The sequence below is a fragment of the Pleurodeles waltl genome, chromosome 7 (genome assembly GCF_031143425.1).
Source record: "Pleurodeles waltl isolate 20211129_DDA chromosome 7, aPleWal1.hap1.20221129, whole genome shotgun sequence".
In the NCBI taxonomy this organism is placed as follows: Eukaryota; Metazoa; Chordata; class Amphibia; order Caudata; family Salamandridae; genus Pleurodeles; species Pleurodeles waltl.
This window is the reverse complement of record NC_090446.1, coordinates 714,889,959-714,913,368: the sequence shown is the minus strand read 5'-3', so window position 1 is coordinate 714,913,368 and position 23,410 is coordinate 714,889,959. Positions and strand designations below refer to the sequence as shown.

The 23,410-nt window shown below is 46.2% G+C and overlaps 1 protein-coding gene across 2 annotated transcripts in view; it reads right to left on the bottom strand.

Moving 5' to 3' along the window:
- MEIKIN (meiotic kinetochore factor) overlaps window positions 1-23,410 on the bottom strand; it is a 637,531-nt gene that overhangs the window by 545,887 nt on the left and 68,234 nt on the right. The window lies entirely within an intron of this gene.

Sequence of the window (23,410 nt, the reverse complement as noted above, 5' to 3'; positions counted from 1 at the left end):
ATGGATGTCTGGGGTTATCCCTACAGGTTAGTGTGTGTCTAACAGTTGTCCCTGGCCATTTGCAGGTGACTCTGGGTACACCAACCTGTCATGGCTACTGACCCCAATGAGGAATCCCAGGACCAGGGCAGAGGAACGCTACAATGAGGCCCATGGGCGAACTAGGAGGGTGATCGAGCGGACATTCAGCCTCCTGAAAGCCAGGTTCAGGTGCCTCCACAAGACAGGTGGATCCCTATTCTACTCACCAAAGAAGGTGTGCCAGATCATCGTGGCCTGCTGTATGCTTCACAACTTGGCTTTGCGATGACAGGTGCCTTTTCTGCAGGAGGATGGTCCAAATGGCGGTGTTGTGGCAGCTGTGGAGCCTGTGGACAGTGATGAGGATGAAGCAGAGGAAGAACACATGCAGAACAGGGACTCAGTGATCCAGCAATATTTCCAGTGAAACACAGGTGAGAATACCATCCTGCCTACTACATGTACTTTTATACTACTACCTCTATCCGGTCTGTTTTCACCCAGTGTATGGTCACTGAGTTGTCACTTTCCCTTACGGTTTCACAGATCTGGGTCCCACTGTGTGTCATCTGCTTAAATTCCTCATGGACTAGAGCTGTGTGACATAGGTATGTTGACATTACTATTTCAAAAACATTTTGTCACTGTAATTTCAAATACACTATTTTGAAATCACAGACAGACTCCAGATCATTTTGTGCTTTAGGTGTGTTTATTTAAATGCAAAATATTGGAGGGGGAAGTTAAATGGTGAGGGGTGATGGCGGAGGAGTGTCCATGGCAGAGACCAGTCTATTAGTCTCACAGGTGCATTGCCCATATGGGCATAGGAAGTGGAGCTTGGGCAGTTTAATTATGGACAGGGTGACAAAGTGGGACAGTAGGATGACAATCAGGGTGGTCTCATTTCTTGGCGGGGGTCTTGGCATCGTTCTCCGTCTTGTTCCTGGATCTCAGGGACCGTTTGCGGGGTGGTTCTCCGTCTGCAGGGGGTGGGGTGCTGGTGTGGTGGTGCTGTGGTGGGGCGTACTGACCACTAGCGCCGGCGGAGGTGGTGGGCAGTTCATCGTCCATGCTATTGTCAGGGGCCCCTTGTAGTGCCACAGTGTCCCTCCTGGTGCTGAGTACTTCCTTCAGCACCCCTACGATGGTACCCAGGGTGGAGCTGATGGTTCTGAGTTCTTCCCTGAAGCCCAAATACTGTTCCTTCTGCATGCGCTGGGTCTCCTGAAACTTGGCCAGTACCGTTGCCATCGTTTCCTGGGAGTGGTGGTATGCTCCCATGATGGAGGAGAGGGCATCGTGGAGAGTGGGTTCCCTTGGCCTGTCCTCCCCCTGTCGCACAGCAGCCCTCCCAGTTCCCCTGTGTTCTTGGGCCTCCGTCCCCTGGACCGTGTGCCCACTGCCACTGCCCCCAGGTCCCTGTTGTTGTTGGGGTGGTGGGTTAGCCTGGGTTCCCTGTAGTGGTGGACACACAGCTGATTGACGTGTCCTGGGGACGGAGGTATGTGCTAGTGTTTCCAGAGGGGGGAAGGTCTGTGGTGGCCCGTGCCTGTGTGAGGGGAACCGACTGTCCAGAGGTCCCCGATTGTCCGGGCTGGTCATCTAGATCCAGTTGGACAGAGCTGCTGTCATCACTGTGGGCCTCTTCTGTAGGTGGAGTGGACATGTCTGGACCCTCCGGTCTGGTGACGTTGGGTAGGGGTCCTGCAGGGGTGAAAAGGCATGATTATTGCATCTGTGTGTGCCATGGTATGCAATGGGTGGGTGACCGTGTACCCCAGTGCTGGCATTTCTGTGTGGGACCTTGTGTGATGATGGTTTATGGGGTTGTATGGGTATGTGCAGTGGGCATGCTTTGGTGATGGGTGTCCATGCTTTGTTGTTGCATGCAGGGCTTGGTGTTGGGATGGGTGGTTTGTGATGTTGGGACATGTGTGAGGAATTGGAGTGCTGGGGATGAGGGTGAGGATGGGGGTATGTGCTGGCATGCAGGTAGGGTGGGGGATGTAATAGTAAAGCTTTGACTTAACAGAGTCCATTCCTCCACCTACTCCTGCGAGGCCCTCAGGATGCGGAATCCCCAAGGCCTGCTCCTCCCATGTTGTTAGTTGTGGGGGAGGAGGTGGGGGTCCACCGCCAGTCCGCTGAACCACCAGGTGGTGTCTTGAGACCACGGAACGCACCTTCCCCGTAGGTCGTTCCACCTTTTCCTGATGTCCTCCCGATTTCTTGGGTGTTGTCCCACTGCGTTGACCCTGTCCACTATTCTTCGCCATAGCTCCATCTTCCTGAGGTGTGCTGCACCTGTGCTCCTAATAGCTGTGGCTCTACCCAGACGATTTCCTCCACCATGACCCTGAGCTCCTCTTCCGAGATCCTGGGGTGTCTTTGCCGTGCCATGGGGTGGTGTAGGTGATGTGTGGGGTGGAGTGTGAAGTGATAAGTGTGGTGATATGTAGTGGTGTGTTGTGTAAGGTGCGTGGAAGTTGTGTGGGTGATGGTGTTGTGTGCATGTGGATGCTGCTGTTCTTGCTGGTGGTGTCTCTCTCTGGCCTTCTTTCTGAATTTTTTGTCGTGGGATTTTGTGGGTGATGTGGGTGTGTGTTTTATATTGTAATGGGTGTGTGGGAGTGGTGTGTGTATGTGTCTCAGGTATGTGTATTTTGAATTGTCCAATGTGGGGATGTTTTGTAAATGTGTGTGTATTTTAAGCGCGGCGGTGTGTACCGCCAATGGAATACCGCGGTTGAAAGACCGCCGCATGGATTCATGTGTCGTGATAGTGTGGGCGTATTTCTGTTGGCGTGACGGTGGAGGTTTTGTTATCGCCAGTTTATCACTGACCTTTGGTGTGGCGGACTTGTGTGGGTGTCTGAATTTTGGCTGATTCCGAGATGTGGGTCATAATAGCTGTGGTGGAATTCCGCGGCGGTGTGTTGGCGGTCTTCTGCACGGCGGGAAGCGGCATTTACCGCCAATGCTGTAATGAGGGCCATAATGTTTTTTATATCAGAGGTATACACGAAGAATGGAATGATTCAGATTACCCTGTACCACTAGAAAAAAACAACATGCTCCTTCAACAAAATGTCACTGAAATGGAACACACTGTTTCCAAACTCCTGAGGGTCAAACAGAATTGCTCAGTGTAATAATATACAGCAGAAGAATGCTTGCAAAGATTTTAAAAAAAAATAAAGTATCCAATGGAAGTGTAGGCATAGTCTTGAAGAAAAGGAAAAAGGAAGTTTGGAGGTGAGACCAACTAACGAGGATACAAAGAAAGTGAAACGTAGGAAGCGGGCCTGGTGTGTGGTGAGCACCTATTGTGTTCTCACGTTATACCAAGTCCAGGTATCCCCTCTTAGTGAAGTGTAGGCAGTTTCTAGGAAGCCAGGGATCTCTAGATGTAGCTGTGGATGAGCAGCCAATACTTATCTAGGAGACATGCAAAGCTTATGCAATACCACTACAGTCACACAGCACTTACACACATGAAAGAACCACACAGTGCTACAAAAATAAAGGTACTTTATTTAGTACCACAAATACTAAAATACTGTATAAACAATACTCTAATGGAGGTAAGTAAACACACTATTATATGCACATTAGCAATCAGTAAATGGCATGGACAGCAATAGGCACTGGCAAAAGCAATAGCAAATAGTAAGGGCCCTAGGGGAGGGCCAATCCGTATACTAAGAAAGTGGAATGTGAAAGCCAGTCCCCTACCCAAGGAAGTGGAATCAGTAGAGGGGAGCTTGATGAACTAAGAACCCCAAGAGGTGAGTACCAGAGTGACCCCCAGCGACCAGAAGAGCCAAGGTAAGTACCTGGTTTTCCCCAAAACAAACAGGGGGACTTTGGAAAAGGATTGTGCAAGACCCAGACAAGTCTGGAAGAACCTACTCCAGTGAAAGTATTACAGTGTTATGATACTATACTGCCACAGCCAAGGTTACACCTGTTGCAAAAATATTTATGGGAAAAGCTGTAACAAACAAGGTGTTAATGGTAGGAGAGCGCTGTTGTCAATCGAAAGCCTGATGTGCTTGTAACGTGCCAGACACAGAGGATGAGGAGGAGAAGCTTGCTGCCAGCTGCTGCCGTTCATCGCTACCAACCCCATGGTGTAGCTCAAAACCAAAATTGAGACAGGCTGAGCCGCTGCCAGTGAGCCGCTGACCTGCACAGCCGCACAGAGATCAGGTTGTGGCATTCAAGACTGTGGTTTGCGGCTCACAGCACTAGCAGCTCAGGCACGAGCACCAAGTGGGGCCTAATCTCCATTAAGCCAAAGCTCTATCATCCTCACGCCACCAGACTCCAGGTCCCAGAGCAGGCAGTGGAGGTGACAGGGATACCAGTGGCAGGCAACCTCGGAGATGCAGCTTCAGAGACCACGACAGTGAGTGCGTCGAGCCTGGGCAGAGCAGTAATGGATGCTGATGGCAACTAAAGAACCCGCACTGAGGCGAGTTTCTTTTGACCTACCTTTTATTAATATATTATATAAAATACCTGCTTTACCTGCTCTGCCGCCCCTGCTGCATCAGTTTTTATCAACCCCCATCAGCTCCTAATATGCTGCCGTTTAATACATCTGGGCTGCTCAGTCTCTTTGGACATTGGGCATTTGGACATTGATTCATACATGAGCCAATGACCCTCAAGCCTCTTTAACTGCAACTGCGTGCTCGTGGCCCTCCGCAACTCCATCATCTGAGGGGCCAACCAGGGAGGTGTGGCAACGCAGTGGAATAGAAACCGGACTACAAATTACGCTCAAGTTCCAGGCCAGCCGAGTCCACGAACCAGACCACACACTACACTCTCGCTCGTGCTTGTGCCCCTCCACACAATGCAAGCTGCAGGTCTACAGGTAGAGAGGTGTGGCTGCTCAGCTAACCACCAGGTCCAGGATCAGGTCCAGGTGTACAGAGCTATTGAACCGTCCAAAAAAAAACAAAAAAAACAGAGTCGAGGTGCAATGTGAACCAAATAGTGTGGAACTCAGTCCCACTGAAGCAATGAAGCACATCTTGCCAAGGAATGACAGAGGAAGTATTACACACACAGGTAAGGGCAAGGGCAGGGATACAGCTCGACCCCGCAACCTACTCACAAGGGGGCAAGTGCCCCATTATCTCCAGAAAGGAAGGTGCTTGAAGACTGCAGTAAAGGCCCCCTAGTTGGCAGTAGAGTCCACCTAGCCCCTCAGGGCTGCCCAGAAGCACAGAACTCTATAATCCGATTCCTTCACAAAACTGCAGCAGCGGGATCAGAGTGTGACCCAGAAGGCTCACATGAAGTGGGGGCCCTCAGACAATCAACTTGAAAACATGTTGTCATCTACACTGACTGGCGGTGCATTCGTAGAGGTTCCCCCTTCGGAGCTCTACAGTGCAAAGATCTTCTTCAGCCTCGCCTTTACAACAATCCTTCATGATCCCTACATCACTAGTGAGTATATAACTCAAGTATGCTCTGCTACACCTGTATTCCTAGATAGTAGTGACAGTATAACCTAAGACAAAGCAACCCAGAAATTAAATTCACTTGTGGCTTGCTCCCCTATACTAGGGTTTGAAAACTGAATACATTAGATGGCGACCACCGCCCAAGTTGTTCATGACCTTGAGTTAACACCTGAGCATGGGTATTCAGCGGTGGGAAAAACCCACTTGGGAACTCCAGAAAGCCCTGCTCCGGAAGCAAAAACATTGGCCATCAGCTTGAAAAGGGCAAGTTTTATAGACCAGGAACTTGGGGTGCAGTCGGAACACTTTCGCAACAACACAGAGGCACAGATCGATAAAACACTCAGACATACCTTAATAGCGTTGAGGCCCTCAGATGGGGAGGGAGCCGCTGTAACATCCAAGAACATGCCAGAAATACAAGAGCTGGCAGCGATTAGAGCCTCGCAGGACACCATGGCAAGGGCCCTCCTGTGGCAGTCAAATAAGGTGGACTTAGAACTTGACCTGATTCAGTCTCTGGCAATGCATCTACTCGATATTGGAGCAAAGTTTGTGTTACTGAAAAGTCACTTCATCGCAACAACAAAGGGTCTCCAGTGTCAAAGCTCCTCAATAATTGACAAGATAAGTACTTTACCCAAGATATTAAGCGAACTAGTTGGAGTAGTCAAGGCAACCATAAAGAGAGATGAGATCAAAGCAGAGACACCCTCTCTTCCTCTCCAAGTATGCAGGGCAGATAAAGGCTCAAAAACCACAGACTCAGCGGCAACACCATGTAACCTCCCCTCAGTTAACTACAAGGCTAGGGGTCTAACAGCCATAGAATCTTCCTGTACTGCAGAGTGCCCACTACAAAAAAACAGGGGTGGACAAGGGCTCCTCTCAGTCTGGGAAGGAGATAGAGATTTGCTAGTCATAATGCGAAGCGGGAACGTAGAGGCTCCCAAGAGGGTTAACCTGGAACTAAAAATTTAAGAATTTCCTGAAAACCAAGGAGATCTAGCAAACGCCAGCAACCAGCCTGCTAAGTCCCTACAAGATCTGGCAACAGGCCTCTCAAGGAGAGCAAAGAAAAGGCTAAAAAAGCAAGTCAGGAAACAAAGGTGCCAAAGCAGAGTGGCCAATAGACACAAAGCAAGCAAGGCACCCGAAGCCGAGGAAGACAGCAGCTGAGTGAAGTTGTTCCCAATCTTCCTGCCTCGGACAACACGAAAAGGCCATTTACAAGGCCAAGTGGAAAGAGTTACTGCCAGCTTCCCATAGAAGGACTGGGGACATCAAACTCATTGGGCAAGCTCGACTACAAGAGCCCAGTGAAAAAGGCCAGCCTCAGGAACATGCAGTCAGCCTTTCCAAGGGGGTTAGAGGTAGTTGAATCTACTGGATATACTTCATCAACTGAAACCGCCGCCAGAGGAGCATCAACAACACCTGGGTGCCCGGCAACCAGAGAATTTCCCTGGATCAGGGCACTCAAGCTACTGGGAATCACCCAAAAGTAAATCCAGCAACAATCATCACAGCCCCATTCACGGAAGAGGACACCTGGGAGCACATTAGTCAAAAAAGTGCACAGGCACACCAGCACGCACCCTAAGCTGTTACAAGATATAAGCAAACTTTACAGCCCAAGGGAGTCTGCAGGACTATCCACCGACACAAGCCGCAGGGTGTCTGCCAAATGTTCCGCTGCAACTACAACTAATAACGTTTCTCACAGATACCCTTCTACTGTATAGAGCTCCCTGTACCTCGCTAGGGGCTCAACAGGCCGCCCCGTCGGCCATCAAGCAGGCTTCAACTGAATTAATAGAACAGGACTCTCAAACTAATTTTCATCACACGCAATACTCCAAAAGGACCCATTGACTCCTTAAACAGGAGAAACTTACTTCGGCTCTATAGTCATGTTCCAGCACTTAGGCATATTTCCTTGGAGGACATCAATTGGGTTAGGTTAGGTTTGAGCCACTCTTCCAAATGCTACCTGAGATGTCACAAAAACAATCTGGAAGAGGACTGCTCAGAGAGCTGGGGTATTGGCCGAAAGAGTCGTTCACAGAATAGGGCACCGACATATATCCCCACGCCTGTCAAATATCTGTTTGCTCTACTAAACACCAGCACCAGGGAAATGCCAAAAACAGTCTTAAGAGGATCAACCCGGGGGGGGGGGGGGGGGAGTTTCAGGGAGGGGGAATGGCAGGACCTCCATAACAGCGGCCTTGCAGGTCTTAACTGTAGTTTGTACACACAACAGAAGAGAGGTGCTCCCGGTTATACACTCAGTATCACAAGGTTTCCAGGGGGAACAGGAGTTTCATGCACCAGATGGAATGAGCCGTAGGCCCTATAATTGTGGAGGGTGCAGTGCACTACTCCCTGAAATCAACAAAATCTTTATTAATTTTGTAGTGGAATGCGGCAGGCCTTAGAAAAATTACTAGGTCCAGGGAAGCAGTGACTTAAACTCAAAACAACATTATCCGCATGCAGGAACCCTGGGAACTTGCACCGTCTCATCTTTCAGGCTATTATGAGATCTTTTTGCCAGCAACTCACCAAAGTATTTTCATCCGTCCCTCTCATGGTTTATCCATTTTCATTAAGCATTCAGCCAATTTGGTGGGCACTGAACTTCTAACAGTCAGCAACAATTTGTGAACTTCTGGATACCTTGGAATCAGTCATCTATGACCACCCTGGACACAAAATAGTCACGTATAGTGGGCTAGGTGATCTGTCACAAGAAACCCCCAAGATAGCGAGGCAATTAATACAACATTTCTGGACATCCTTTGAACTAAAATCATCTCGCCATGAGTTCTTGGCAAAACAGAAGGCTAGTATTTACCCCGACTCTCAAGGAAGGCTCAATTATTTATTATGTGTTCTTGTCAGAAAGGTTGATTCCGAGGCTCACCCACTTTGAAGCACCCGAAAAGCGGAGAGCAATCATAATACGCTAAAATGCATTATAGATCTTCAAGTTCACTCACAAGGAGAAATCATCAGGATAGGGCCATCAACGGGTATAGAAAAGTTGCATCAAGTAAGAAGAATTAAATGAAGATCATAATACCCAATTCACATAAACTCCTGGCTAAAAGCCTGGCTCCTGGAACCTCACTTGGATTTCGCATGGTGGGAGAAGTCAGTGGCTGATCTCAAACCTTTGCTACAAGGGAAATCTCCCAGTGCTCACCCATCTCAATGCGACTCGTTGAGAAGTGCGGCATCAAAACTAGACAAAGCCATACTTAAGGGAAGATGGGTGATCAGCAGAGCTCAGCGTGTGCACAAACAAAAGCCCACAAGTTACACAGAGGCACAGATAGCAAGCAATAGAGGATCTCTTAAGAAAACAATTTGGGAGAGCAGGGTGGCAAAGGGTAGAAAAGAATGGGAAACCCTTATTTCATCTGTAAAAGGACTCAAACCATGCCTGATTCTGTAAGCATGTAAACAAGTTAAAGAGTAGCAATGTTCCAAGAGAGTATGGTGTCTCAAAGGCTGCATGGGTCATGCAAGACAACCCAGTACACATTTTCCCCCATGATGAAGTACCCTCTTTGGAGGCAGAAGAATCAAGGTCCAAGGAGGCCCATGGGTCAGATCAGGCAGTTGCTTCTGATGAAGCAAAAAGGGCAGAATTAGATCACATCTCCGCCAGAGAGATAGAAAATGTCATAAAGAGTATAAGTAAGGACGATGCACCAGGTTCCAACGGTCTGCCAGCTTCTGTGTTCAAATGCTACCCGACGGACTGGGCAAAGGGGTTGTTCCCGCTCTTTAACAGTCTATCAGTCGACTGCAGTCCCAGTCTCCTGGAGAGGGTCCATACTCAGTCCAAATTACAAAAAGGAAGATCGCACAGTTGCCTTAAATTATCATCTAATAGCTCTCCTGCACGTGGAGGCAAAAATCTACACCTGCATACTGCTGGACCACCTAGAGGCTTGGGTACATGAGTTTCATATCCTGCCGTTTTTTTCCAATCTGGCTTCAGATCTGGGGCCTTACAGTGGATAATGTTGTGGCGCTCTCTTACCTGCAGCAGCAAGCAGTTAAAAACAACCATCTTCCATTATCTGCTGCTTTGTGGGTTACAGCGTGGCTTTCAATAGGGTTGACTGACGCCCTCTGGTGGAAGTTGACAGCATGGGGCATTCCCACACAGCTCCTTCACTGCACACACACACATGGGTTTGATCAACAGCTGGTCCTGACACAATGACTCGGAAAATAGAAACAGATAGAGGCCTGAAGCAGGGCTGCGTCCTGGCCCCACTGCTGTTTTTGTTTACAGCAGATCTAGGGAAACACTTGGAGGCTAGCTGTTTGGTCCCACCAAAGATTGTCCCCACAAAGCTTCAAATCATGCAACATGCCAAACTACATTGTGATAATGGACTGTGCAAAAATGGGCTTACAGTGGGCGCTAAACGCCATGAACACATTTAACATAGCCAATCAATTGCAATAAATCAGGAAAAAACAAAGGTCCTCATTTTCGGAAGGTACAAGAACAGAAACATCATAACTTGGAAGTCAAACCATCGGCACAGCCAGGAAGTACAACTACCTTGGCGTGTGGTTCACTGAAAATAACCTGGCAGGGAAACAGAAAAGCGCTAATAGAAACAAATCAATCACAATCACAATCACATACTGGACAGCCCAACTGAATAACCAATTAAGAAGTGTTTCAGCAGCCCCAATATTGAGGGTAACGAAGGCGAGACTACTGCCAGCCCCGCAGTATGGCAATCTGACATATCCTGGATCCCCAGAAGCTACTATACAACAAGCACACTGCAGAGCGTACAAAAAAATCCTACAACAACCTAAATATGTTCGTCACTCTGGGCTAAGATTAGAACTGGGCCTCGTATTGCAGAAGGTAGACTGCCAAGCATCCGTCTTGAGTATTAAATCAGGCTCAGGAAGGCAAACCCGCAGTCTTTAAAAAGTTACTTCAGACCTATTTTTTTAAACTCCTGGAAATCCCTTGTATTTGCATGTAAATGATGCACTTAGAACTTTTGAAATGGGAGACACCGTTCATATGGCAGAAACAGTTTTGTTTACAACCTGGAAAACAACAATTAACAGAAGATCAAAGGAAATATCAAGGCAGCAAGACTTATTAACCATCCCCTCGAGGAGTGCCAGAACTAAATGATTCCCACTTGGTTGGGGCCCCTCAGCCATATCTTTTAGAGTCAATAAAGGCGGAAACCCGACGGCAGATACTTTACATGTGAACGCTAGCCTTACCAATCAAGGACTTTAACCCCTCTTGGCCTGCACATAAGAAAAAAAAAGTCTGCAGACTTTGCGTCTATCAGTATGAAAGTTGGTTACATCTTTTATGCTGCTGCCCCTCTTTAGCCTCTCAGAGGAGACAGTTAACTAAACCAGTATCTCTGGCCTTGGTGGGCACACTTGTTTGGAGGCATCTAACATTTGCTTCTCTCACTCAGTGATCTGGGCCTTTGTCAGATGTGCAAAATATGTTACAGCATTGGAGGTGGCAGTTCACCCAGTCAGTGGAGGTGGCTTGCATGGAGCACAGTGGGTTACAAGTAGAACAAGAACTCTCTGAGAATCTTGGGTCACAGACAGTTTTGGAGCTTAAAGTTACTTGCACATGCACTTGTGCCCCCTCAGCATAAATTTTTTAAGCTGCTGCCTCACTTTAACTTCCTGGAAGAGGCAGTTAATTAAATCAGTAGCTTTGGCCTTGGGGTTGTGCACTTGTACATCTGCCCCTCACACCCGGGGGTCTGGGCGTGGGCCAGATGTGAAAATAATGTTGCAGCATTGATGTGGCTCTCCTCCCAATCAGTGGTGGTGGCTAGCATGGAGTACAGAGGCTTAAGAGAAGAACAAGAACTCTCTGAGAAACCTGGGTCACAGACAGTCTCGTAGCCGAAGGTCAGTTGCACAAGCTCTTTTAGACCTTAATGTATAAAGAAGGAACAGTAGATAACTCAGCAGGTGGAGTAATATAATTCACGAAGTCGTATAGTGTAGGCAACTGCACAAGTGGTAAGACCAGCATGATATGCTCAATGGTAATTTAAGTGTCTACACTTTTTAAAATTAGGATAATGGCTTTTTATTTTTTTTATTTTGTTTTTAGTTTTCTTATTGTTGTAATGGTTTTAATTAACTGAACAATAAAGATGACAATGACAATGACATTGACCAAAGGTAGATCCTGACAGAAGAGGACCTGCAAAGGAATCGGACCAAGTCCAGTTCGAGGTAGAGTGTCCAGTTGTGGCAGGAGCCACTACCCACCCTTCTGTGGATACAGGACCAGGTTGACGGTGGACAAAGAAAGTCAACATGCAACACAGGAGCAGAAGAGGAGTCAGAAGTGATGCAAGTGGTGTCCCACGTCAGCAGTCGTAATGCACTCAGTCAGTGGTACTGGAAAGCCACCAATAAGTCTTGACAAATGTAAGAGTCGGACAAGGAGGTTTTGCAAGGCTAAAGAGAACGAGCAAGGCCCAGGGGACTCAACCCAAGGAGGGGAGTCTGGGGTGACCCTCGGGAGCTGGGAGAGGCACAAGAAGAGGAGGCTGCCCCCACAGGTGACCCACGGGCAGCAGGCAAAGGAGTCGCAGTGAGGCCCACGCAGCACACCTGAAGAAGTGTCCCATGTCGCTGGAGCAGCAGGCAGGAGACTGTGCGTTGCAGGGAGAAGTTCTGGAGGCCGGGGTTACCCAGAGCCTGAAGATCCCTTTGAGGAGGAACAAACAAGCCTTGGTAGCTGCAAGAGTTGCAGTGCAAAGGGGTACTGTCCTGCAAGGACAGGCAAGGGCTTACCATCTCCCAAGTTGGACAGTTGGTAGAGAGGACCAAGGGACCACACCAGACCACCACCTGTGATGCAGGATCCACACAGCTCCAGAGGAGAGAAGATCCACGCAGCCTGTCGTCGTTGCAGTTAGTGCCTGCGGATGTAGGGGAGTGACTCCTTTACTCCAAGGGAGATTCCTTCTTACTTCTTGTGTAGGCTGAAGACTCAGGGAAGTGTTGTAGTTGCTGGAAAGAGCCGGAGAAACAATGTTGCAGAGCAGAGTCATCGCTCAAGGTGCAGATTGTTGGTTCCTGAAGGGTCCAGTTGCAGCCCCAATGGCCAGAAGATGAAGTAAACGATGCAAAGGAGTCCTGCAGGAATCTTGCATGTCAAATCTGAGGACCCATCCAAGAGGGAGACCCTATATATTCAGGGGGATTGTCACCTAGCAGGGTGACCACCTATTGGGAGGGGGCTGTGACGCCACCTGCCTGACCTGGCCACTCAGATGCTCCCAGGGGCCCCTCTGCCCACCTTGGATTCAAGATGACAGAATCAAGTGGCCACCTAGAGGAGCTCTGGGCACCACCCCTGGGGTAGTGATGGACAAGTGAGTGTCCATTGTCCAGTTTCACGCCAGAGCAGGGACCAGGGGTCCCTGGACTGGTGCAAACCAGTTTATGGAAGGAGGGCACCAAATGTGCCCTTGAAAACATACCAGTGGCTTGGAGAGCCTACCCCTCCCAAGCCATGTAACCCCTCTTTCCTTCCAAGGGAGAAGGTGTTGCCTCCCTCTCCCACAGGAAATCCTTTGTTCTTGTTTTCTCTGCCTGAGCTGGTGAAGTAGCAGGAGAGCAAAAACCTGTCTGAGGGGTGGCAGCAGCACGGGCTGCCTAGAAAACCCCAGAAGACTAGTAGGAGTAATGCTGGGGGACCTCCAAGGAGCCCCCAGAGTGCATAGAATCATGCAACCAATACTGGCAACAGTGTTGGGGTATGATTCTGACATGTTTGATACCAAACATGCCCAGGTTTGGAGTTACCATTATGTAGCTGGCCACAGGTAGTGACTGGTGTCCAGTACATGGGTAAAATGGCTTCCCCGCACTTACGAAGTCCAGTGTAATGGAGCTGGAGTTAATAGGGGCAGCTCTGCTCAGGCAGGGGTTCCTTCACACACATGTACCTGCACCCCGCACTCGGGGGTAGGAGGGCCTACCATGGGGGGTGACTTGCAGTGACCTGTAGTGAAAGGGTACATGCACCTTTTCACGCAGGCTGCAATGGCAGGCCTGCAGACACATTTGGATAGCTACTCATCATATACTTGGGACTTCTAAAAGGGCATCAGTATGCCAATTGTGGGGTGTGCAAGTCCTAAGCAACCAAATATAGAGGAAGAGAGTACAGCTATTGGGGTCCTGGTTAGCAGGATCCCAGTGAACACAGTCAAAACACACAGACAGGCAAAAAGTGGGGGTAACCATGCCAATAAGAGAATACTTTCCTACAAGAAACAGATCAAAAGTAAGTTTCACAAGAAAATTTACTTTGGAGTGAGGAAAAAGTAAAAAAAAAAGAAAGAAAAAAAATGATAATCAATGGTCAACCCTGACAAGATATAAAGATTTGAAAAAGGAAGACAAATGCAGACCAATGTCATAACCACAGGCAAAAATCAATAAAAATATGGTAGTGATAAGACATGTCAGCAAAAGTAACTAACTGAGCAAGAAATATACAGTCTTAGGGCATTTAGGGGCAGTCAGAAATAAGGACATGAATACCCAAAGGCTTGATGTTATCATTAAACTCAGAGGGAAAATATGTGCCAATGCAATTCACAGGAATGAAACAAAAGATTTATTTTGCACCAACCTTGGACCAACTTGAGTACATTTGTTTGTGCTGTGACGCAGAGCGCTGTCCATTTTTGTAAGCCAGTTTGTCCTTAGAGGGATGTCTATGAGTGATAAGGATTCACCACACCCCCCACGTACAGTCGTTCAGGTTAAACCTCAGTCCCTAAGTAGGGGGACCTCACCCTTATTCACACATTCATCAAGGTGTAGGTCTGGCATATTACACCTAATACCATGCCTCTATAGTGCTGCCACATCCCTATGACAGCTGAAGGGTGTGTCAACAGGGGCTAGGTAAGAATTGGACTTATCTCCATGCATGATTTAGACATTTATGACAAACAGTAGGGACCTAGTGACGGACATGCCCTGACGAAGGCCTAGGACCCTTTCCCTGGAAGCAATATTTTTCCTCCAGGCGGATATCCTTTTTTTTGGTGAGCTGAAACATGTTGCCACTGTGACTCCTTATCGCTCATAGACAACCCTCTAAGGACACTCCTGAGATAGGAGCAACCAATTTTTAATCCTACCCTGTGCGGTCCAACTAATAAAAGAGAGATCCTGGATACACACTGAAGCAGTTTTAGTATACTGATCTGTTTCCTGGGATTTACCAAGATAAACTTTATTCTCAGCTCCCTTTTCCCAACAAGTTTTCTCGGGTTAAGTTTGAGACTGTCAGGTTAGTATCATCTTAACCCGACAGGGCAGACCGGTCAAAAATGAAGCATTCCACGATCACTTGTGTGAGGCCTTTCCGCCCATAAATAATATTTGTCCACGCAGGAGTATTAGTAGGGAATTAGTGTACAGGAGATTACATCTCCAGAAACTAATGGTGCGAGTCACATACTTGCCCTACCTTGGTGTGTGGTTTATAGCTTTGCCCTAACCTGGATAAACCTACAAAAAACTCATAATGCAAAGTCAGGCCAGGAGCCATGGATTATGCTTTCCTTCGCTTTGCTAGTGAGTAGCCCAAAACACCAACACAACAAGTTAAAAAAAAATAACTTCCTATAAACCAGGGATGTTTAAACTACAGTCACAACCATCTAGTTCAATAAAGTCTACTTCCGGCTCTATACTGGCCTCTTTTCAGGCTCCTCTATGGCCATGGATTAGTGCTAAGTTGTTGTTGTGTAATTATTTATTTTGGGTTTATTGATCACTCAATATGTTTATCATGGTTATTAATACAATTTTCACTAGTTTCGCTAAAGTAGCAAGATTGTTTCTTTGTTTCCCCGAAAAAAGGTTCCTGCATGTCTTCAGAGCAGTGAGCCATAACTTGGCCTTATGTCAGAAAAGCCTACAACTGCATCAGCGAAAGGAAAGAGTGCTGTTGTTTTACATCTTGTTGAAAATTGGCCCTCTATGAAGTGTCAGCCCAAACTCTGTATCTTCCTCCTCTTTTTCTGACGTTGTTTTGCTGGCCTTAGGGCTCTGGGCACTATACCACTGCTAACCAGCACTAAAAATGCATGTGCTCTATCCCTAAAACATGGTAACATTGGCTCTTAACAATTGGCATTTTAATTTACTTGTAAGTCCCTAGTAAATTGCACTACATGTGCCCAGGCCTGTAAATTAAACGCTATTAGTGGGCCTGCAGCCCTGATTGTACCACCCACATAAGTAGCCCATTAACCATGTCTCGGGTCTGCCGCTGCAGGGCCTATGTGTGCAGTTTACTGCCACTTCAACTTGGCTTTTCCAAGTCTTAAACTCCCCTTTTATTACATACAAGTCACCCCTAAGGCAGGCCCGAAGTAGCCCATAGGGCAGGGTGTTGTGTAATTAAAAGGTAGGACATGTACTTGTTAGTTTTACATGTCCCAGTAGTGAAAAACTCCTAAAGTAATTTTTCACTACTGTGAAGCCAGCTCCTCTCATAGGCCAGCATTGGAAATTCCCTTATGCACGTTTAAGTGGTAATTTCTGATCTGAAAGGAGTGGTATTGTCATGTTTGGTATGGTTGGAATGGTAGTGACAATTTCTACTTACTGGTGAAGTTGAATTTAACAATACTAGTTTAGAAATTCCACTTTTAGAAAGTAGGCATTTCTCTACACTTACTGCTCTCTGTGCCTTACAGCCTGTCTCCAATCCATATATGGTCTGTGCTGGTTGACAGCTCCTCTTGTGCATTACACTCAAACAGCCATGAAAACAGGACACACAGCTGCATCTGCATTCATCTGCATACTGATGAGTCATCCTGGGCGGGAAGGGTGGAGGGGCTTTCACTTACAATTCAAAGGCTAGTGGGCTGACTCCACACAAAGGACTGATAACCTCTCATAGAGCCCTGACAGACAAGATTGGATTGAAAGAGGAACTGCTGCACTTCAAAACCATTCTTTGAAGTAATCTCCACTTGAGAGGCACATTTAGGTATATATTCTGGGTCTGGTGTTCCTCCCTAAAATCAGACACTTCTAGACCTACAACTAGAGTCTGTCAGAGGGATTGCCGTGCTGCCCAAAGGACTCATCTGGACTGCTTTTCTGGAAGGACTGCTCTCCTGCTTGTTGCCCTGCTTCTCCCTGACTCTGCTGGAAGGACTACCTTCCCACAAAAATGATCTCCAAGAGCTTGCCTCCCATTAAGAAGTCTCAGGGCCAACAAAAACTTCACCAGAAAAAGAATATCCGCTGCATAAGAAAATCAACGCAATGCCTGCAAAATTCAATGGAGTGCCTGTCTGATGGCAGGAAATAAAATCAGTGCATCGACTACCGGATCAACCCAGCACCCGTTTCATACTTCTAGCACATTTTGGATTTTTGACGCGTCAAAATATCCCCACACCACAGTAAGGAGCCAAGGCTGCGCACCTGGAAATTGACGCATCACCTTACATGCACCAGAAAAATCAATGCATCTCTTCTTTTCCACGCATCACCTTCTTTGTGGCCCTCTGCATCGTTATTTTTGATGCATCCCAGGTACTTTGTGCTAAAAAGATACAACCAGTGATTCCAGTGGATTAAGACTTACCTAAACCTGTAAAAAGTGATATCTTGACTTCTGCATATTGGATTCTTAACATTTTGGTCTTATTTTATTCATAATATTATCTATTTTACTAAACTGGTGTGGAGTACTTTCTGTGGTGTTATTGCACAAATACTTTACACATTGCCTTCCAAGTTAAGCCTGCCTGCTCTATGCCAAGCTACTGGAGGGTAAGCACAGGATAATTCTGGTTGTGTTGAGACTTTTCCAGACTAGGATTGTGGTCCCTACTTGGATAGGGTGCATACCGCTGCCAATTGGAGACAATTTCTAACACTCCTTAGTTGCCGAAGTCTAAAGGGCAATAGAGGGAGAGGCACTTGAGAGCTAAGTGCTGCAGCCTTATCTCAGTCTGTTCCACTTGGGCGTTTCCATGGCATTTCATAAAGCACATGCCATGACACCAGTTAGCGCAGCCTCAGCCCTGTCCACTCTGTTCTCTGTCCTGCAGAAGGCTGATCTTCACACATTCGAATATCTTTTGGATATTTTTCCCTGGTAAATCTCTTTTGGCTGGATTCATTGACGTAGAGGTGTACACATCATCATAGTATACAGGATAGTAGAACTTTCCAGGGTGGAATACAGGCCCTCCAGCAGGTTCCCAAGAACATCATGGGATTTTAGCTTATATGGTTTAGCCTTAATGGGTTTTTCAGGGAGGTTTGAAAAGGTGCTTTCATTTGGTAAAGACAAAAAGAGTAGGAATTTGTTTACAAACTATAGGAAGCAACACAGGAAAAGCAAACCTTTCCGGTCATGAATGAAGGCCTCTATGAGGTGGATGGGGGCTCCTTAAAAAGAGCAATATTACCAGTACTGAAGCCTCTGTGCAATAGGTTTCAGAAGCTCTCTTTAGCTGTTTTACCAACCCCATCACAGCAGAAAAGATAAGTCTATTGCTGGTTCCAGAGCATGTCTAATAGGAGCAAAATATGTGGCACAGTGAGTACGGAAATAGACACAAATATGCAATGCTGCCCACTTTGACAGAGATGAACAACTAAAACAGGTCTTTATGTCCAATTTGAAATGCAAAGGCCACCATTTCCTTATGTTAGATGTGAGAATTGCCATCTGTCAAAAAACACATCTCATGATCAGCATGAAGATTCTTTGGAGGGCAAGGAAGTTGAAGTGGAAGAGCGGGACAAAATGATGATTTGGAAGCAGACACGAATATGATGTATATCAGGGGCCCCAAGATTAGAAGCAAAGAGCAGCGTCAAAGGTCTGAACAAGACGAGTGGCAGGGTCGGACAGTGCTATTCAACACAAATCACTTATAAGATGCTAGACCAGCAGAGTTTTGTCGCGAAACAATCTCACGAGTCAATGCTGTGAAAAAGAATTCCACTGTTAATTCAACAGCATCTTCACTGTAGTGGGATGATTATGCCAAAATACGATTCAAATAAGTAATTCTGTAACCACTGTTGTTCAATGAGAAATGAGGGATTTGGAGCGAGAGAGAGAAAAATAAGGGATGTGGCAACAGTGACTTGAACTTTGTAAGATTAGCGCCATACTGCTTGGCACTCCTCACAAGGTTCAAATCGGCACTAGTTTCTCACGCTGTGCGAGCACTTAAAGAAAACAATGCAAAGACTGTTTACTCAGAGTGACCGTAAAGACATAACATGACAGAACTCTATCATTAGCTTACCTGATAATCTGCTTAAAGATATTTGAAGACCCCAGAAAGTTCCAGAAAACCTCCTCAGACTCTGGAGCACCAGCAGTCACAAACATCCAGCACCCCAAACAGGAGCTGCCAGGAACAAGCCTTCAGAGCATACAATGTCCTGAGATGACAGAAACCAGGAGAAAGGGAAACCCAACAAACGTGTGGGGAAAACACCAACAGTGAATGAACTTACAGCTACAGAGGGCCCTACAACAAATTAAATTTTGAAGCCATTTCTCCTGTCTGCTAGCGCATCTCCAATGAACCTGGAATCTCCTTTGTGGCTCCTAGCTTCTCACTGACCTTACAAACCTGCCTTGGGACCTTATAATTCTCCTACTGATCTGCCTCTCCCTTATCCCGTCTCTTTCGCCACCTCCTCCATTCACCAAATGCTCATCTCTGCCAATCATGCCATTTATGTATTTTCCACTGATTTAAACATCCAGTGCAGCCTTTCTTAACACTCTCTCTTCTAACAGTCCTTCTATGTGCCATAAATAGTGGGTTTGTGACAAGTGGATACCTCAGTACACACTAAAGCCATCATTACGAGAGTGGCAGTCTCAAGACTGCCACACTCGCAATGGAGGTTGGACCGCCGCATACAGGGCGGTCCGACTGCCCTATTATGACCATGGCAGATGGGCCACGGCCCGACCGCCGGCACCCCCTGGTTGCAAGCAGCGCTGCCCTGGGGATTACAAGCAGCCTTTGCATGGCTGTGCGAGGGCCCCCGTGGACAGCACCGTCGCACATTTCACTGCCTGAATTACGGGCAGTGAAACGCGTGACGGTGCTGTCACACCCGACGCACCACAACATTGCCGCTGACTCGATTACGAGTCGGTGTCAATGTTGTGGTGAGTTTTCCACTGGGCCAGCAGGCGGAAATGCGGTTTTCGGCCGCTGGCCTAGTGAAAAGCTCATAATATGGCGGGCAAAAGACCTCCATTACTGGCGGTCTTTTGCCTGCCACGGCTTCGGTGGTCCTATGAAAGGACCACCAAAGTCATAATGAGGCCCTAAGTCTAAATAAACTTTTGTTTCCACAAGCCTAAGGGCAAAAAGGATGATTTGGACTGACTTAATGTGCAGTGTCCCTGACGTCAGTAGAAGATATGGTATCATCACAGTTAATACTGCAGGACGCAAACAAAGGGTCTCCAGTGCTGATATCCATTCCCGCAAGCCAAGCCCCACAGAGCATCAAAAGGTGATATCACTTTAGGATGGAACGAATTGTCTAGAAGCAACCACAAACATCCACTGCCTGATTTGTCTGGAGAAGACTGACAAAAAAACGATTGTGCCACTGCCTGAATTATTATTGTGTTGCATGGCATGAAACTGTAGTCATCTAATACTACTGAGAGGAAAAGAATATTTTTTGTAGTGTATTCCTGTCTTGAAAGGTGGCGCTATCTCATGGGTAAGTATTAGTACTAGGTTAAAGAAGGCGGTAATAGAAGAGACAGCACTTCATTCTTCACTGACAGCGCAAGAGACTGGAGCAAGACAGGTTTATGAGGACCCAGACGGAAAGTCAACAGCCCTCATCTGGAATACCACAACCATACGTACTAATGTTGTCCATCCACCTTTTACTTTTTACAATTCAGTCGATATTCATTAATCATTAATTCAAAATAGATTTAACATTAAAGAAGTAAATCTATAGCATTGTTCAAAGACTACCAGACTATTGTGGATGAGACAACTCAATTTCTATGCATCGGAATTAATATAATCTGCCTTTTTTACGTTTGATTTTCATGAATGTGTTCAACTGGAGTAGCAGCTCCAAGATTACACTGTTATATGGGGTGAGGAACGAACTACAACATTAAAATAGATAAATTACTGTACCCCGGCATAAAGGACTAGTCTAGGTCAGGTTTAATAGTTTAGTTGAAGGTGGATGGATCAATACAGAGAGATATTGACTGCCGAATGTGCGGGTGATGGGGGAAACGAGAGGGGAGACAGGTATAGAAATTTAAGGCTTGCCAATGATTCGCCACACTCAAGTTTCTCTCAATTTGAAGGAGTCTCATTCTCCCACGAATAGATACCAGCTCTAGATTTACATCAGAATCCAGAATTCAAGTATTATTCTTACAAGAACCCCATGTCTGGGCACCTTTTACAGATGAAACACAAATGCTATCCCCTAGAATTCTGGACTGCAGCATCACCCAGATCAGCAGGCTTAACCATACTGTGAAAACAAGCACAGAGTGGTGCATGCTTGAAAGTAAAGAAATCCAGAAGACAGACACATATGGGTGCATAAGCAAGTGTTCCAGCAGTAAGTGTCACTAATTAAAATCTGTGGTCACAAAGTAGGGCAGATCTAATTTCCGAGAGAAGTACTAGTAAACTTGGAAGCTACTACTGAGGGTAAAGTGATCCTGTTGGAGATGTAAATATGGTGTGAGACCCTGATAAAGACAAGAGAGGTATTAGGTAGGCGTATGCTGGGACATTGTCCAAAAGTCAAAAAGAAAACCTCAGGATCAGGGTCTGGTGAAAACATGCCATGTGTTCCATCCAGAAAGCAAGGAATGTTTATTCTGCTCGAAAGTACATAGATGAAGAATAGATTATGGATTCCTATCCCAGGAGCTAATCTACTCTGTGGTGAACATGAGCATAGCGAATTTGTCCATATCTGAACATACTGCTGTTAAAGTTACATGGTCTGAGCAAAGAAAGTGAAATGATAGTTTAGTGTGAAAGTTAAACATAAAGTTACGCACGGTGTCAACTGAAGGAGCAGCATTGTGTACTTTTAAGACTAGGGCACACCACTGCTGTGGTACACTGACATGCATTTAAAAGGGAGGGGAGAATAGTAGTTGATTAAATAGCAAAGAAAACCTTCCTGGAGTGCAGCGTCATAACTAGTTACAGTTTTGTTTTACAATCAATTGGGAGGAAGGGTTCATTCCCCACGCTGGCACCAACATAATATGCGCGCCACAATGAGGACCACTTGTTATAAAAAAATATATATATATGTAACAATAAAAAAAGTAAACATATTTCTATTTTCTATATGTATACATAAAATTATGAACGTATATACTTACATGTGTGCATACATACGTGTTTATGGAATCAGAGAATTAGAAGTTTGTGTATGAATATACTTGTGTGGTTAATTTCTAGGGGTTCTAACATATGTGATATATTATGTGTGTGTTTCTCGTCTATGGCCTTTGTGTGTGTGTGTGTGTGTATATATATATATGTGTGTATATGGAGATATATATCGTATTAGAAGGGAAAAAACAAAAAAAACAAGAGTGGGTTTGGGGTGTTTTATCCCTTATTTGGAGTTTAACCAGTAAAATAAGAAATAATGTTTGTTTTTAAACTTATAAAAATAGCTAAAGAAATAATGGGATGACACTAACAATTAACATTTTTAAAACTAAAATATTGATAGCTTATAATTAAATTTTACACACGCATTTTTTTTTACAGTAATAAGTAAATGTATTTCCAAAGCAGTGGCTGAGTTTTAACTACTACCGATATAATACGATGCAGAGTAATAAGTGACTACCATTGAGGATCCTTTGGGTTCCTTAAGAGCCTCCATCAACGAATAAAAACATGTTACCTAGTTAAGTGTCCACAGTTTGGCTCTAAGTGGTGAATGACATGAAGATAGTTTCATTGTAGAAATGGAAGAACCAGAAACCTCAAAGATATCTGAAGTGGTAAAAGAAGTACCATTCTCTTATCTACTTACTCCTTGGCAATCAATCAATCAATCAGGATTCATAAAGGGCGGCAAATCACCCGTGATGGTCTCAAGGCATTGAAGCTGCTAGCTGGTATGCGGTGCTCTGTTAATTCGAACTGCCATGTCCTAAGACCCTTTCGGAATACCCTGTGCAATGCAGCACTCCTGAGGTGCAGGGGAAGGTAGTTTCAGGCTTTGACCGCCAGATGGGAGAAGGAGCATCCTCTGCTGTTGGATCGGCAGAACCTGGGGGTGTCTGCGAGGGAAGGGGAAATCGCAGGTGTCTGGTCAGTTGATAGAGGGTGATTCGTTTGTTGATGTATGTTGATCCTTCGCTATGCAGGGCTTTGTATGTGTGGGTCAGCATCTCTAATTGGCATCTCTTCTGGTTCGGGAGCCAGTGTAGTTTCTTGAGGTGCGGGGTGATGCGAGTCCATCTGGGGAGGTCAAGGGTAAGTCTTGCAGCTGAGGTTTGTATTCTGTACTCTCTTCTGGAGGCGTACAGTGATTCCTACATAAAGAGTGATACCGAAGACCAGCCTGCTGGTGTACGAGGACTTTATTGATGGTCCTTCTGGTGTCAACTGGAACCAACTGAGGATCATATAGAGCATGCAGACCGTGTGGAATCAGATGGACAAGACTGTAGTTAACTGTTTCTCCATAGATAACTTGCCCTACAGGCTGATGCCGATGTTGCAGGCGTGGTCAGTCAGGGTGGGGGGAAGGACTGAGTTCAGCAGGCCAGCAAG